The sequence below is a fragment of the Sus scrofa genome, chromosome 2, assembly GCF_054392235.1.
Source record: "Sus scrofa isolate SSC_HxYL_T2T_F1_AM1 chromosome 2, Sscrofa_HxYL_maternal_Yorkshire_Landrace_v2.0, whole genome shotgun sequence".
NCBI classification, from domain to species: Eukaryota; Metazoa; Chordata; class Mammalia; order Artiodactyla; family Suidae; genus Sus; species Sus scrofa.
In genome coordinates this window covers 91,822,607-91,835,488 of record NC_139384.1, presented here as the reverse complement: position 1 = coordinate 91,835,488, position 12,882 = coordinate 91,822,607, and the positions used below count along the sequence as shown (strand labels likewise).

At 50.4% G+C, this 12,882-nt stretch overlaps 1 protein-coding gene across 4 annotated transcripts in view; it reads left to right on the top strand.

The window, feature by feature from the left end:
- CDHR2 (cadherin related family member 2) overlaps positions 1-12,882 on the top strand; it is a 53,755-nt gene that overhangs the window by 2,598 nt on the left and 38,275 nt on the right. For 3 of the 4 annotated variants that reach the window (XM_085013781.1, XM_085013783.1, XM_085013782.1), the window contains exon 2: positions 4,655-4,774. The gene's annotated coding sequence lies outside the window, so the exon portion shown is untranslated. Of the gene's footprint in view, positions 1-4,654; positions 4,775-8,744; positions 8,809-12,882 lie in introns of those variants that run through there. The other variant, XM_013994874.3, reaches the window with a different exon arrangement.

The following is a 12,882-nucleotide window of genomic DNA, read 5'->3' as shown; positions in this document are numbered from 1 at the left end:
CCTAATGGAGCTAATCAGATTCGTTAATCCCTGAGCCAGGACGGGAATTCCCTAAATTCTTTTTTTTAAACCCATCTATTTTATATATAGTAGTGTGCATATGTCAGTTGCAGCTCCCTAATTTATCCCTCTCCCTACCATGTTTCCCCTTCAATAACCATAAATTTGGTTTCAAAATCTTTGAGTCTATTTCTGTTTTGTAAGTTGATTTGTATCCTCTTTTTTGATTCCACAGATAAGTGGTATCATATGAGGTTTGTCTTTCATTGTCAGACTTACTTCACTTAGTTTGATAATCTCTAGGGACATCCATGTTGCTGCAAACGACTCTTTCTTTTTTCATGGCTGAGTAGTATTCCGTTGTATATATGTACCTCATCTTCTTTATCCAGTCCTCTGTGATGGACATTTAGGTTGCTTCCATGTCTTGGCTATTGTAAATAATGCTGCAGTGAACACTGGGGTGCAAGTATCATTTTAAATTATGGTTTTCTCCAGAAACATGCCCAGGAGTGGGATTGCTGGACCATATGGTAGTTCTATATTTATTTAGTTTTTTAAGGAACCTCTGTACTGTTATCCATAGTGGTTGCACCAGCTTATATTTCCTTTTCTTCACACCCTCTCAGCATTTATTGTGTGTAGACTTTTGATGATGGACATTCTGACTGGTGTGAGGTGATACCTCATTGTAGTTTTGATTTGCATTCCTCTAATAATTAGTGATGTTGAACATATTTCTATGTTACTTTTGGCCATCTGTCTGTCTTCTTTGGAGAAATGTCTGTTTAGACCTTCTGACCATTTAAAAAGTTTTTTTTGTGTGTAAATCTGTATGAGATGCGTGTACATTTTGGAGATTAATCCCTTGTCAGTCACCTCATTTACAAAGATTTTCTCCCATTCTGTAGGTTGTTTTTTGTTTTGCTGATGGTTTCTTTTGTTGTGCAAAAGCTTTGAAGTTTAAGTAGGTCCCATTTATTTTTGTTTTTATTTTCATTACTTTAGGAGGTGGGTCAAAAAAATATTGCTGTGGTTTATGTCAAAGAGTGTTTGCCAGGAAGTTTGTATCTTTTGACTAACACCTGCCGGTTTCCCCCACCCCCCAGCTCCTGGCAACCACCCTTCTACAGTCTGTTTCTATGTGTATTCAACTTTTCTTGTTTTGTTTTGTTTCAAAGCCTTGATTTTATTTTTATATGTCACTTAGAAACTTAACAAAAATGACTATACCTTAGAACATTAAACCAGATTTCTATAGATTGAGACAGCATAACAATTGCAGATAACTTAAGAATGAACACAGAATCAAAGAATAAACCACAGTAATTGCACTAAACATTACACACATAATTGCGTAGTTTTAGAACTTATTTGCACAGTTAACACTGCCTAATACTTTATAAAATATATGCCTAGAACTAGGTTTCCTGGAAGTCACTGAGAAGCAAACAACTTAGTAACTATTCAGATTCTGTAGCAGTTCAAATGGAGGGTGTTGCCCACTTTATTATAGTGCTGTGATCAAATTTAAAGTGCCGTGTCAGCGTCATGTATGTATTCAACTTAAAAAAAAAAATTCTGCATATAAGTGAGACCATGCAGTATTTGTCTTTTTCACTTAGCATGGTGTCTTCCAGGCCTATCCATGGGGTCACAAATAGGGAGATTTCTTTATTATTATTATTATTATTTTTATTTTTAGTGACTGCATAATGTTCCATTGTATGTATACTCACCACAACCACTGTTTCTTTATCCATTCATCCATTGCTATATGCTTAGGTTGTTTCCAGGTCTTGACTGTTGTGAATAATACTGCAGTGAACAGGTCTTTTTTTTTTTTCTTTTTAACCTGCTGGCTAGTTAGTATTTCATTGTATGAATTTACAGTAATTTTTGAAACCCAATCCTTTGAACCCATGACCCCTGAGTTCTAACCACCTTGGTCTTTCAGTTCCCCTAAGGGCCGGGTTCTTTCCACAGTGGGGCTTTGTCTATTTATTTTTTTTCTTTTCTGAAGCCGCACCTTCAGCATATGGAGGTTCCCAGGCTAGGGGTCTATCAGAGCTGTAGCCGCTGGCCTACACCACAGCCACAGAAACGCTGGATCCGAGCCACGTCTGCGAACTACACCACAGCTCACGGCAACACTGGATCCTTAACCCACTGAGTGAGGCAAGGGATCGAACCCACATCCTCATGGTTCCTAGTCGGATACGTTAACCACTGAGCCACAACGGGAACTCCCATACAGCGGGGCTTTGGACACACCTTCCCTCTGTCTGGGCCTCCCTTTCCTTTCCCTTGGCCTGGCCTACTGCTCTGTTCTCAGCCCTGGGGAGTAAGGATGCTCATTCCTACGGTGCCAGTGCCCACTGCCAATCCCATTGCCTGGACAAAGTGAACTTTCAGCCCCTGTCCGTTGAATAGACACAGAAGTGGCAGGCAGCCCCAAGAGGGCTGTGTGACACCAGGTCACATTCCTAGAGGGCTCAGAGGCCTGATCCATCTCAGAAAGCAGCCACATGTTATTTTACTTCCCCCTATTTTCCTATTTATTTTTTTTTCCGGCCACTCTGAAGCATATGGAGTTCCTGGGCCAAGGGTCAGATCCGAACTGACACTGCAGCTGAGGCAATGCTGGATCCTCTAACCCAACCAAGTCTGGCTGGTGATCGAACCTGCATCCTGGTGCTGCAGAGACACCATGGATCCCATTGTGCCACAGTGGGAACTCCTCCCCCATTTTCCTGATGTGGAAACTGAGGCTCAGAAATGGAGAGTGGCTTGCCCTAGGGCCAAGGGACAAAGCTGGAGTGTGAACCCAGGTCCGCCTGGGCCTCAGTGCCTACCCAGGCTGCTGGTGGTGGGGAGTGATGGGAAGAGCCAGAAGGAAGGTTCTGGGAGATTGTCCCAGAGCAGAGAGGGGAAGCACGCCCTGGTGCTCCTGGGGGGGAGGGGGGCGGCTCTCAGCTCAATAAAACAAGTACAGTTGGAGCCATGGAGTGGAGGTCATGGGAGGAGGTGAGCTCCCCATCACTGCAGGCCTTGGCAGAACAGCCCCTTGGAAGGGGTCCTTCTTTGGAGGGAATGTGTGTCCTGGGATGGGGCTCAGAGGTCTGGGTGGAGGCAAGGAGTTGGTCTCATGGGTTCTTTCTGGGATGGGAGGCTGTGAGTCTCTGACACCAAGGGATTATTCTTGGGCTGGTCCCTCAGCTGTAAGACAGAGCGAAGAAGGAAACTTGTATTCTGCATGGCTGTGTGCACCACGATGGGATGACTGGCCAGTTGAGGAGGGACTGGACACATTCGTTGCAAAGAGCCACCCTCAGCCCAGGCTGTGCAGGTCCCCTCTGAAGCTGTGCACGGGGGCGTGGGGGTGGGGACTTCGTCTTGCAGATGAAGGGGCGGCTCAGAGATGAGTGACTTGCTGGACATCACACAGCTTGTCAAAGGCAAGCAAGGACTTGATTTCAACTTGATCATTTCTGAGCACACAGTGAGTGCGCACAGTAGGATGCCAGTAAAGACAAGCAATAAGAAGTTTTTCCGATTGAAACTTTTAAAAACCACATACCTGGAGTTCCCATCGTGGCACACTGGTAACGAACCTGACTAGTATCCATGAGGATGTGGATTTGATCCCTGGCCTTGCTCCATGGGTTAAGGGCCTGATGTTGCTGTGAGCTGTGGTGTAGGTTGCAGACGTGGCTTGGATCTGGCATTGCTGTGGTGTACGCCAGCAGCTACAGCTCCGATTCGACCCCTAGCCTGGGAACCTCCATATGCCGTGGGCATGGCCCTAGAAACAAACAAAAAAAACAACCCCACACACCTGAGACAGTGGTTATGAAGGAACCATGATGTGTGTTGGAATTGCTACCTCCTGTGCACACATCTCTCACACTTTATCGAGTTACCTGATTAATCTTTAAGACAAACCTGTGGGTTGGATTCTGCTGTTGTGCCCATTTTACAGATGAGGACACAGAGGATCAGGGAGATGAACTCCCTTGCCCAAGGCCCCCAGCTGGTAAGTGGTGGAAAGATTAGGACCCAGATCAGCAGTGTCCACATTCTGGCCTCTTAGCCCTGCTTTGTCCATGGCCGCCCACCACTCCCTGAAGCTGGCTCTGGGCCTGATTCAGACCTGGATCATCACAGCCTAGAGCTCGGTGAGTTTCTTAGGTCACCTTGTGGCAGGCTCAGAGGTACCCCTTGACATGGGAAAGGCACCACCTGGTCACACCTGACTCATCCACATGCTGTCCAAAGGTCAAGGGAGGTCAGGACACACCCTGTGGGGGCCAGATCAGTGACTCAGAGCTGTTGGCCCCAGCGGTCAGAGCAGGGAGGAAGAGCTGGGGCTTAGGTTGGGGTCTGTCCTGCCTGGTTCTGTGCAGAGAGACCAGGCTACCTACCTTGGTCTGTGTTGGTTCTGGAGCCTGGAGCCTTGGGCAGACTTGCTACTCTTCCCACCAGTTAGGCTACCAGCAATCCCACCACACCACTACAAAACTAACAATCTGCAAGACTTTTCTCTGGTTGGGTACCATGCTCATGACTTTTAAGTGCATGACTTCATTTCATCCTCACCACCACCTTCTTTCTTTTCTTTTCCTTTTTTTTTTTTTTTGGCCATGGTGTGCAGTGACTTGATGTAGGATTTCAGCTGCCAGACCAGAGACTGAACCTAAGCTGCAGCTGTGGAAACATCGAATTCTAACCATTAGACCCCAGGAAACTCACCTCACCATCACCACCTTCAGAGGTAGGTTTCATATGTTACCCATAATTTACAGATGAGGAAATAGAGAGGTTCTGTAACTTGCCCTACTACAAATGAACTCAGCCTTTGACCCTGAACCTGATCTCTTAACAGCTACATTATAATCGTTATGATACACGCTGTCCAACCTCCTGCAGCATCCTTTCCTTGGAGACACACAAGGGGAAACAACTTTTATGTATTAGGAATTTTGCCATAGCTCCCAGATTCTGGCTCTCACTGTGTCTCTCTCTCTTTTTCTCTCTCTGTATGTATGTATGTTTGTTGGATGGATCCTGGAAACTTAATGGATCCCAGATCCTATTTCCTTTTTTGCCCTGACTGCTGGGAAGCTCAGAACTCCATTCATGGCCCACCTTTGACACTTATCTGGAACTTCAAGGCTCATAAATATTTTGTGGACTCTATTCAGGCCTAAATTCTCATTTTTCTCATTTGTTTTCCTTTCATCCAGGTTTCTTTATCTTTTTAAGCTTGCAGTAGTACATATTTTTTCCAATTTTAAAAAATTGTGGTAAAATATTCATAACATAAAATTTCTCGTAACCATTTTCAGCTGTACAGTTCAGTGGTGTTAACTACATTCATATTGTTGTGCAAACATCACTGCCATCCATCTCCAGAACTCATTTCACTTTGCAAAACTGAGACTCATTAAACAGCTTTCCACTCCTCCCTTCCTCAGCCTCTGGTATCTGTCATTCTCCTTTATGTCTGTGATTTTCGGCTACTCTAAGCAGTTTCCATAAGTGGAGTCAGTTTTTGTCTTTCTGTGACTGGCTTGTTTCACTTAGGATAATGTCCTCAAGGTTCATCCATATTGTAGCTTGTGGAAGAATTTTTGTTGTTGTTGTTGTTGTTGTTGTTGTTAGGGCTGCACCTGCTGCATATGGAGGTTCCCAGGCTAGGGGTCACATCCAAGCTGTATCCGCTGGCCTACACCACAGCCACAGCAACACCAAATCTGAGCCATGTCTGAGACCTGCTCCACAGCTCATGGCGAGGGTGGATCCTTAACCCACTGAGTGAGGCCAGGGATCAAACCTGTGTCCTCATGGATGCAAGTCAGATATGTTTCTGCTGAGCCATGATGGGAACTACTCCTCCTTCCTTTTTAAGGCTAACTAGTAGTCTACTGTATGTATAAGCCACATTTTGCTTATCCATTCATCTGTCAGCAGACATTTGAGTTTCTTCCATGTTTTAGCTGTTGTTAATAATGCTGCTTTGTACATGGATGTACATACAGCATATATATATATATGTATACACACACATGCTATGCCTGCAGTGTATGGACGTTCCTGGGCCAGGGAGTGAACCTGCACCACATCAGTGACCCAAGCTGCTGCAGTGACAATGCTGGATCATCAGCCTGCTAGAGAGAGTTAGCAGAGAGCTCCATGCAGCATGTATATTTTGATAATCTGTTTTAAATTGGGGGGTTTGGGAAACAAACATCCTATTAAAGTGCCTGGCATATAATAACTACCTGGTACATTTATCAATTGAGCCTAAGTCAAATGTGGCGCCTGCCCATGAGGAGAGGGCCACCCAGGATGACAACAAGGCAGTCAGCCTGTGTCCTGAGCAAGTTGCGGACTCACTGCCCTGGGTGCCCAGACAGTTGGTGGGTGGGGTCCATGCTCTGTGCCAGGGTCCATGCCAGGAACAGTATCTCAATGATCTGGTTTTATCCTTACAAGGATCCTATGAAGTAAGTAATACTATTTTCTCCAAGTTATGAATACGAATATCTGATATCATGCTATGGGGAGAAGTGGAGATTCCAGGAGGCTTAATGGGGAGGTGGCCAAGCCAAGTTCAAACTCTGTCTTCTCTTACCTTAACTCTATCTGTGCCCCTTCCTTAGGCATCTGGATGGAGTGGTGTAGGGGCGGGAAAATTTCCTTCCTTGAGGGGCATTGTAGTCAGGACAGACTAATTCAACCAGACCTAGCAGAAAAAGGAATGTATTGATTCAATAACTGAAGAGTCTGATGGTGGATGGCTTCAGGCATGGCTACATCCAGGGGCTCACACAAAGTCATGAAGAATCCATGGTGTCTCCATTACTTAGCCCTGCTTTACTTGGTCTTAGATTATTTCTCAGTAGACTTTTCTGTCATGGGAGTAAGACAGACAGCTGTCGGCAGTCACTTTCTCACAGCTTGGACATCCTAGTAGAGAAGAATGAGGTTCTCACTCTCAACAGTTCCAACTCAATCCTTTATTTGATTCCCATTGGTTCTAACTGGCACAGCTTTGGTCACATGTTCAAGCCAGAACCAGCAGCTCTGGGGGAGGGGGGCAGTGCTGTGTAGGACTGTCCAGGCCTAATCGCATGCTCTCCATGGGGTAAGGTGGGGGGAAGGTAAGGAAGTTCCCCAGAGGAAAATTTGGGGTGTTGTTAACAGGGAAGTGGGGAGAGCTGCTGAGCAGCTGGGTCAGGGGGTGGGCAGAGGGACGTGTGGAGGAAGCCCCACTGGGCGAGGAGAAATAGGGAGGGCTGAGGCAAGCAAGGACCCTTCCCTCATCTCAGGGCATTGGTGCTGTGGTCAGTGTTGATTTCTGGCTTATGGCCACACCCTCTCTGAACCCTATGATCCCTCTTTGTAGCGTGGGCATGATCACAACGGTACCTGCCTTTCCTGGGTGATGTCAGGCATTAGAGAGACCACAGCTGAAAGCAAACAGTAGGTGCTCAATAAATGCTGGTTCCTTGGGAGCTCCTGTTGTGGCTCAATGGGTTAAAAACCTGACTAGTATCCATGAGGATGTGTTTTTTGTTTGTTTGTTTTTTGTCTTTTTTGCCATTTCTTGGGCCGCTCCTGTGGCATATGGAGGTTCCCAGGCTAGGGGTCGAATCAGAGCTGTAGCCGCCAGCCTACGCCAGAGCCACAGCAATGTAGGATCCGAGCCGCGTCTGCAACCTACGCCACAGCTCACGGCAACGCTGGAACCCTGACCCACTGAGCAAGGGCAGGGATCAAACCCGCAACCTCATGGTTCCTAGTCAGATTCCTTAACCACTGCGCCACGACGGGAACTCCCGAGGATGTGTTTTTGATCCCTGGCCTCCCTCGGTGGGTTAAGGATCTGGCGTTGCCGTGAGCTGCAGTGTAGGTCACAGATATGGCTCAGATCTGGTGTTGCTGTGGCTGTGGTGGAGGCCGGCAGCCACAGCTCCAATTTGATTGACCCCTAGCCCAAGTACTTCCATACGGCATGAGTGGGGCCCTAAAAAGCTAAAAAAAAAAAAAAAAAAAAAAAAGCTGATTCCACTCCTCTCAGGAGGTACAAGGACATCCTCCCCCAGGATTTCCCTGGACCTGCCAGTGCATCTGCATCTCGTGATCTCTTTTTGCTGCTCCAGGCCTCACCCAGTGTCCATCTTGGGCTGGGTGTCTCCCTGTCTACCCTAGTGGGTCCCTGGTTAGGGAGGACCCAGCGCCCCATGGTCCAGATGCAGGCAGCATGGCCAACCTGGAGGTGGATGAGCCCGGGGGAGGGTAGAGACCCTCTGAGGGCTTTACTCCTCTGTGAAGACCTCATGTTTGAGGGTTACCCTATTTTTCTAGTTCCCTCCCTCACCTGTTTCCTTTTGTACCTGCCTCACAGGTCCTCTTCCATTGAGGAATCTTATAGCAGGGAGAGGATGGAGGGCCCAGATGTTGCCCTCCTGGCCTCCTGCCCGCCGCAGGGCTGGGCCTGATTCCCACGTCCCCAGGGCCCAGCTTGGCCAGGCCCTGATGCCTGTGGTCTAGGTCTCCAGACCTGGAAGCCTGGGGCTGTGGCTTTGGTCTGGCCCTCCTACCTGCTCCCCAGCTGTGGCCAGGGCCTCCTGAGGAGTTGTTCCCATCCTGGGAGGTGTGGTCTCTGTCACGGTTAATGATTGCTCAGGGGAGGCGGAGATGGTGCCAAAGTCTGCTGGCCGCACCACCGCCAGCCCAGACAGTGCCCACCTGTGCTGGCGGCGCCCATCCTCTGCCTCCGGGACCCCTTCTGGGGCGCAGGTAGGGATGGCACAGTTCTTCTGCAGCAGGGGCGGGGGTCTCTTGGCCAGGAATCGGGACCCAGTGGGGTCACTGGGGCCAAGGCGAGCTTTAGCAGGCGGAAGGGAGGGCCGTCCCTCGCCAGTTGGGTGGAAGCGCTGGATGGAGGGAGCGAGCACTGGGGCTGGGCTGGGAGGACCTGGAGTGAGTCCCAGACTGGCCTAAAGGCCTCAGTTTCCTCTGTGGTGTGAGGCTAATGATACCCATTCCCAAGTTTCCCAAGGCTTCTCTTCTAAGGCTTTGGGCAGTTTGGACCCACCACGAATTCTTCCCGGAATAGCAGGGAGGCAGGTCCCCTGGAGAAATGAGCTTACCTGCCTTGGCTCCTTTCACAGGAAGCCTGAGGGGGTGACGACAGGTTGGCTGAGCCTGGGGGCCCCAGAGCTCAAGGAGAAAGGACTGTGCTCCAGTTCCAACTGCTTGAGTTCAGACCCCAGCTCTATCCTGGCTTTGGGTGGGCTCCATCACTCTTTCAGGCCTCAGTTTCCTCATCTGGAGAATGGGGATGATTGACAGGACAGGAAAGATGCTGGAGCGCCCTGAAGCAGTTGGGCCTGTGGTCAGCGATGGAGTCCAGTGCCTCCTCGGGCAGCACTAGGAAATTTCCAGCTGGGACTCACCCCAGGCTAGCCCCCAGCTCTGGCACATTCTCCGGCTCCGACATGTCTCTGCCTTGGGGTACCAAGTGGAAAATCGGCTGAGAGCTGGGCCAGGCCTGGGCCTCTTCCTGAGGCAGATACTGCTGGGTTGGGGCACTAGATACAAAACAGAGGCCCAGGGAACACTGATAGAAACAGGTCATGACCAGTGTGTGACTCTTATCTGCACCCTGTTTCCCAGCCGGGAAACTGAGGCCCAGAGAAGGTAAGGGCTTGCCTGGGTGGCACAGCAAGTAAGTAAAATGCTGCAATTTGAACCCAGGACCATTTGATTCAGGATCTGCCTGCCAGGGAAGCAGCCTGGGGCTGGGGCTGGAGGGGCCCCTAGGCCCTGGTGGAGTCAAGTAGAACCCAGACCAGGGCTTGCCCAGGGGCTCTGGGCTTGGGAGCCAGTCTGGGTCTAACGCTCTGCCCTTTTCTCTGGGGCATCCCTTTCTGAGCCTCGGTTTCCTCACCTGGACTCTAGAATGATCATTCCTACAGCTGGGAAACAACTGTGAGAAGTAAACAAGAAAGCGGAAGTGAGAGTCTGGCCATTTGGAGATGGTGGTGATAGCTGGTGGCTGAGCCTGCCCGTGGGGTTCCTGTGGGTGAGGAGGGCTGCCTGGGCTGGCTTGAGGTCCCCATTCCTGGTCCCTCCATTCCCGGTCCCTCCAAATTCTAGAAAGTTTTGGAGCTGTGGGCTGTGGCTGCTGTAGGGGGTGAGGTACACCTCTTCCCAACTGTCAAGACTCCCAAGGGCCTGCGTGTCCCATGGGGTGGGGGCTGGAGCCCCTCTAATCTAATTCATCTCAGCATCCTTTTTGACCCTTCCCCAAGCACTTTTTGAGGGTAGGGAAAGGGAGGGAGCTTGGAAAGGGGGATTGGGGGAAAAGAAACTAATTTCTAGAATGTAGATAGATTGTCCCATTTTTCAGAAGGCAAACTGAGAGGCAGCGAGGAAGAAGGAAGAGCTGCAGGATTCAGCCATGTGGTGACTGGGGGATGCTGGAGAAGGCCATGTCTCCTTCACTCCCAGGCCTCCCCAGTCCAGCCCATGGGAACTCCAGGTTCACTTCCTGTTCACTGGTGCTTGCCCTGTCCCCTGCCCCTGCTGGGGTGCCGGGAGCTTAGGAGCTGGAGGAGGGGCCACCAACATGTGAACTTGGCTCCACACCTGACCTGGCCTTGGAGGGTAGAGAGAATTTGCATGTATACAGGAGACTGGGGAAGGTGCTCTGGGCAGAGGGGCGGGCATATGCAAATGTATGGAGGCAGGAAAACAGGGTGTGCCCTGAGGCCATGGGGGGAAGAAAGGCTTGGGTGGGAAGAGACCCAGCACCTGGGAGGCCCTGGCTGGCCAGGTGGAGAGATGGAATGTATGTTCCACAGCCAGCGGAAGCCATGGCAGAGGTTTGAGCCAGGGAGTGGCTGAGCCTGGTGACGTGGGAGGGCTCCCTGGTGGGGCAGGTTCAGCCTGTGCCTTCGCCACCTCACATGGGCTCTGTGCGTTTTTCTCAGATGACGGAAGCCAGAGGATGACACTCTGGACTGTAGAACTTTGGCCTTATTATGATCAAATGAGTGTGTGTTTATAAAAGTCTCCATGACAAGGAGGCAAGATTGCATGAAACCCAGGCCGAGGGAAGAGTTCTTTACAGGGAGGTGGACGGGTGGCGTCCCGGCTCTGCCCCGTCTGGTGTGGGCTGTTGGGCAAGGCCCTGAGCATCCCTGGGACTCAAGTCTAAAGGGATTGACAGCTCTCTCTTCCTTCCCTGGGGGATGGTGAAGGCCCGAGGCAGGAGACAGACTGTTTGTGCCTTGTACAAAACATAAAAGTCATCATGCTGGAGATCCCACTGTGGCTCAGCAGCTTATGAAATCGAATAGTATCTGTAAGATGCGGGTTTGATCCCTGGCTCTGCTCAGTGGGTTAAGGCTCCAGTGTTACCATGAACTGTGGTGTAGGTTGCAGCCACGGGTCAGACCTGGCATTGCTGTGGCCATGGTGTAGGCCAGCAGCTGTAGCTCCTATTCAACCCCTAGCCTGGGAACTTCTGTATGCTGCAGGTGCAGCCCTGTAAAAATGAAAAAAAATAAGGTCATCATGCTGCCCTGAGTCAGGGTCAGCCACCCTCCTGAGGCCCCTGAGAATGGGAGGGGGGAGTCAGAAGAAACCTCAATGAGTGAGGAGCAGAGCTGGGTGTGGGAAGGGAGCCTAGAAATGAAGCCGCTGGTTAAGACTTTTCTGCCACCACCTCTGCCCTGGGCACTCTGCACAGTCTGTGGGGAGAGTCTGGGGCCAAAGGGGAAAAGGAAACCAGAAGCCTGGAAGGAGAGAGCAGGTGTCCTGCTCTGGGTTCTGATCCCATTACTGACTGGGTCGTGGCCCTTACTGTTTCGGGACCGCAACATGCTGAGGACCCGGTGGTAATGGGTGCAAAGTTCCAGTCACAGCGAGCGGCCGTCCTGGCCGGCTCCCTTCCCCTTGGGACCAGATCCCAGGGCAGGAGTCTCCTGTCTTCCCAGCTACACTTTGACTCAGTGAGGAGGGCTCCTGGCAAACCTTCAGCAGCACACTCAGTGACTGATTGCTTCGTGGCTGCTGATTCCTCTCTAAAGGAACAGAGGCAAGAGAGCAAAAGAAGTGAGGGGGTTAGGTTCAAGACCACACCCCAAGGGGGTGCCAGGGCTAGCTGCCTCTGGCCAGTATTAAGTGCCCTGAATTTTGCTCACAGTGGAAGCCAGAAGCCTAATGGCATCAACATTGCCCAACTCCATCTGCATCTCCACTGTCAGCCCAGCTGCATCATCATCTCCACCCCACAACCATCACTGCCATCAGCATCATCTGCACCCCAACCCTCATCATCACAGACATTACCGTTGGGTCCATCCCCACCTCATCCCCACCACCATCACCGCTTCCATCCCCTCTGCCATCCCTACCCCAACCCACCTGCCATCCCTGTCCCCAACTCGCCTCCACAACCTCAGTCACTGGACTGCCTCAGTCCCTCACTACTCTGGACCCCAACTCCATCATGCCAGCACCTGCCACAGCACCACTGCCCCACCCCCAACAGCATGATCTTCATCTCACTGAGGACTGTGGCTCAGCACATGATTCTTTTAATTCCTCCCAAGAAAACAGGTCCATCTGCATTTCCCAACCTGGCTGAGCATATAGCTCTGCAGTCCACATGTGGGCTGTTCCCAGCTTCCACCTTTGGGGACCTTGGCAAGCCAGCAGTTTTCATGGGCACTTCCCAAGGGCACTGGCTAGAGTCCCACTGCAGGTAATGACCCAGAAATACAGTCCATAGTGTCATCCACACACAGCTCTGGCCTGTTCCTGACCTCTGCCCTCAATCTCAGGGCATGGCAGGATGATGGG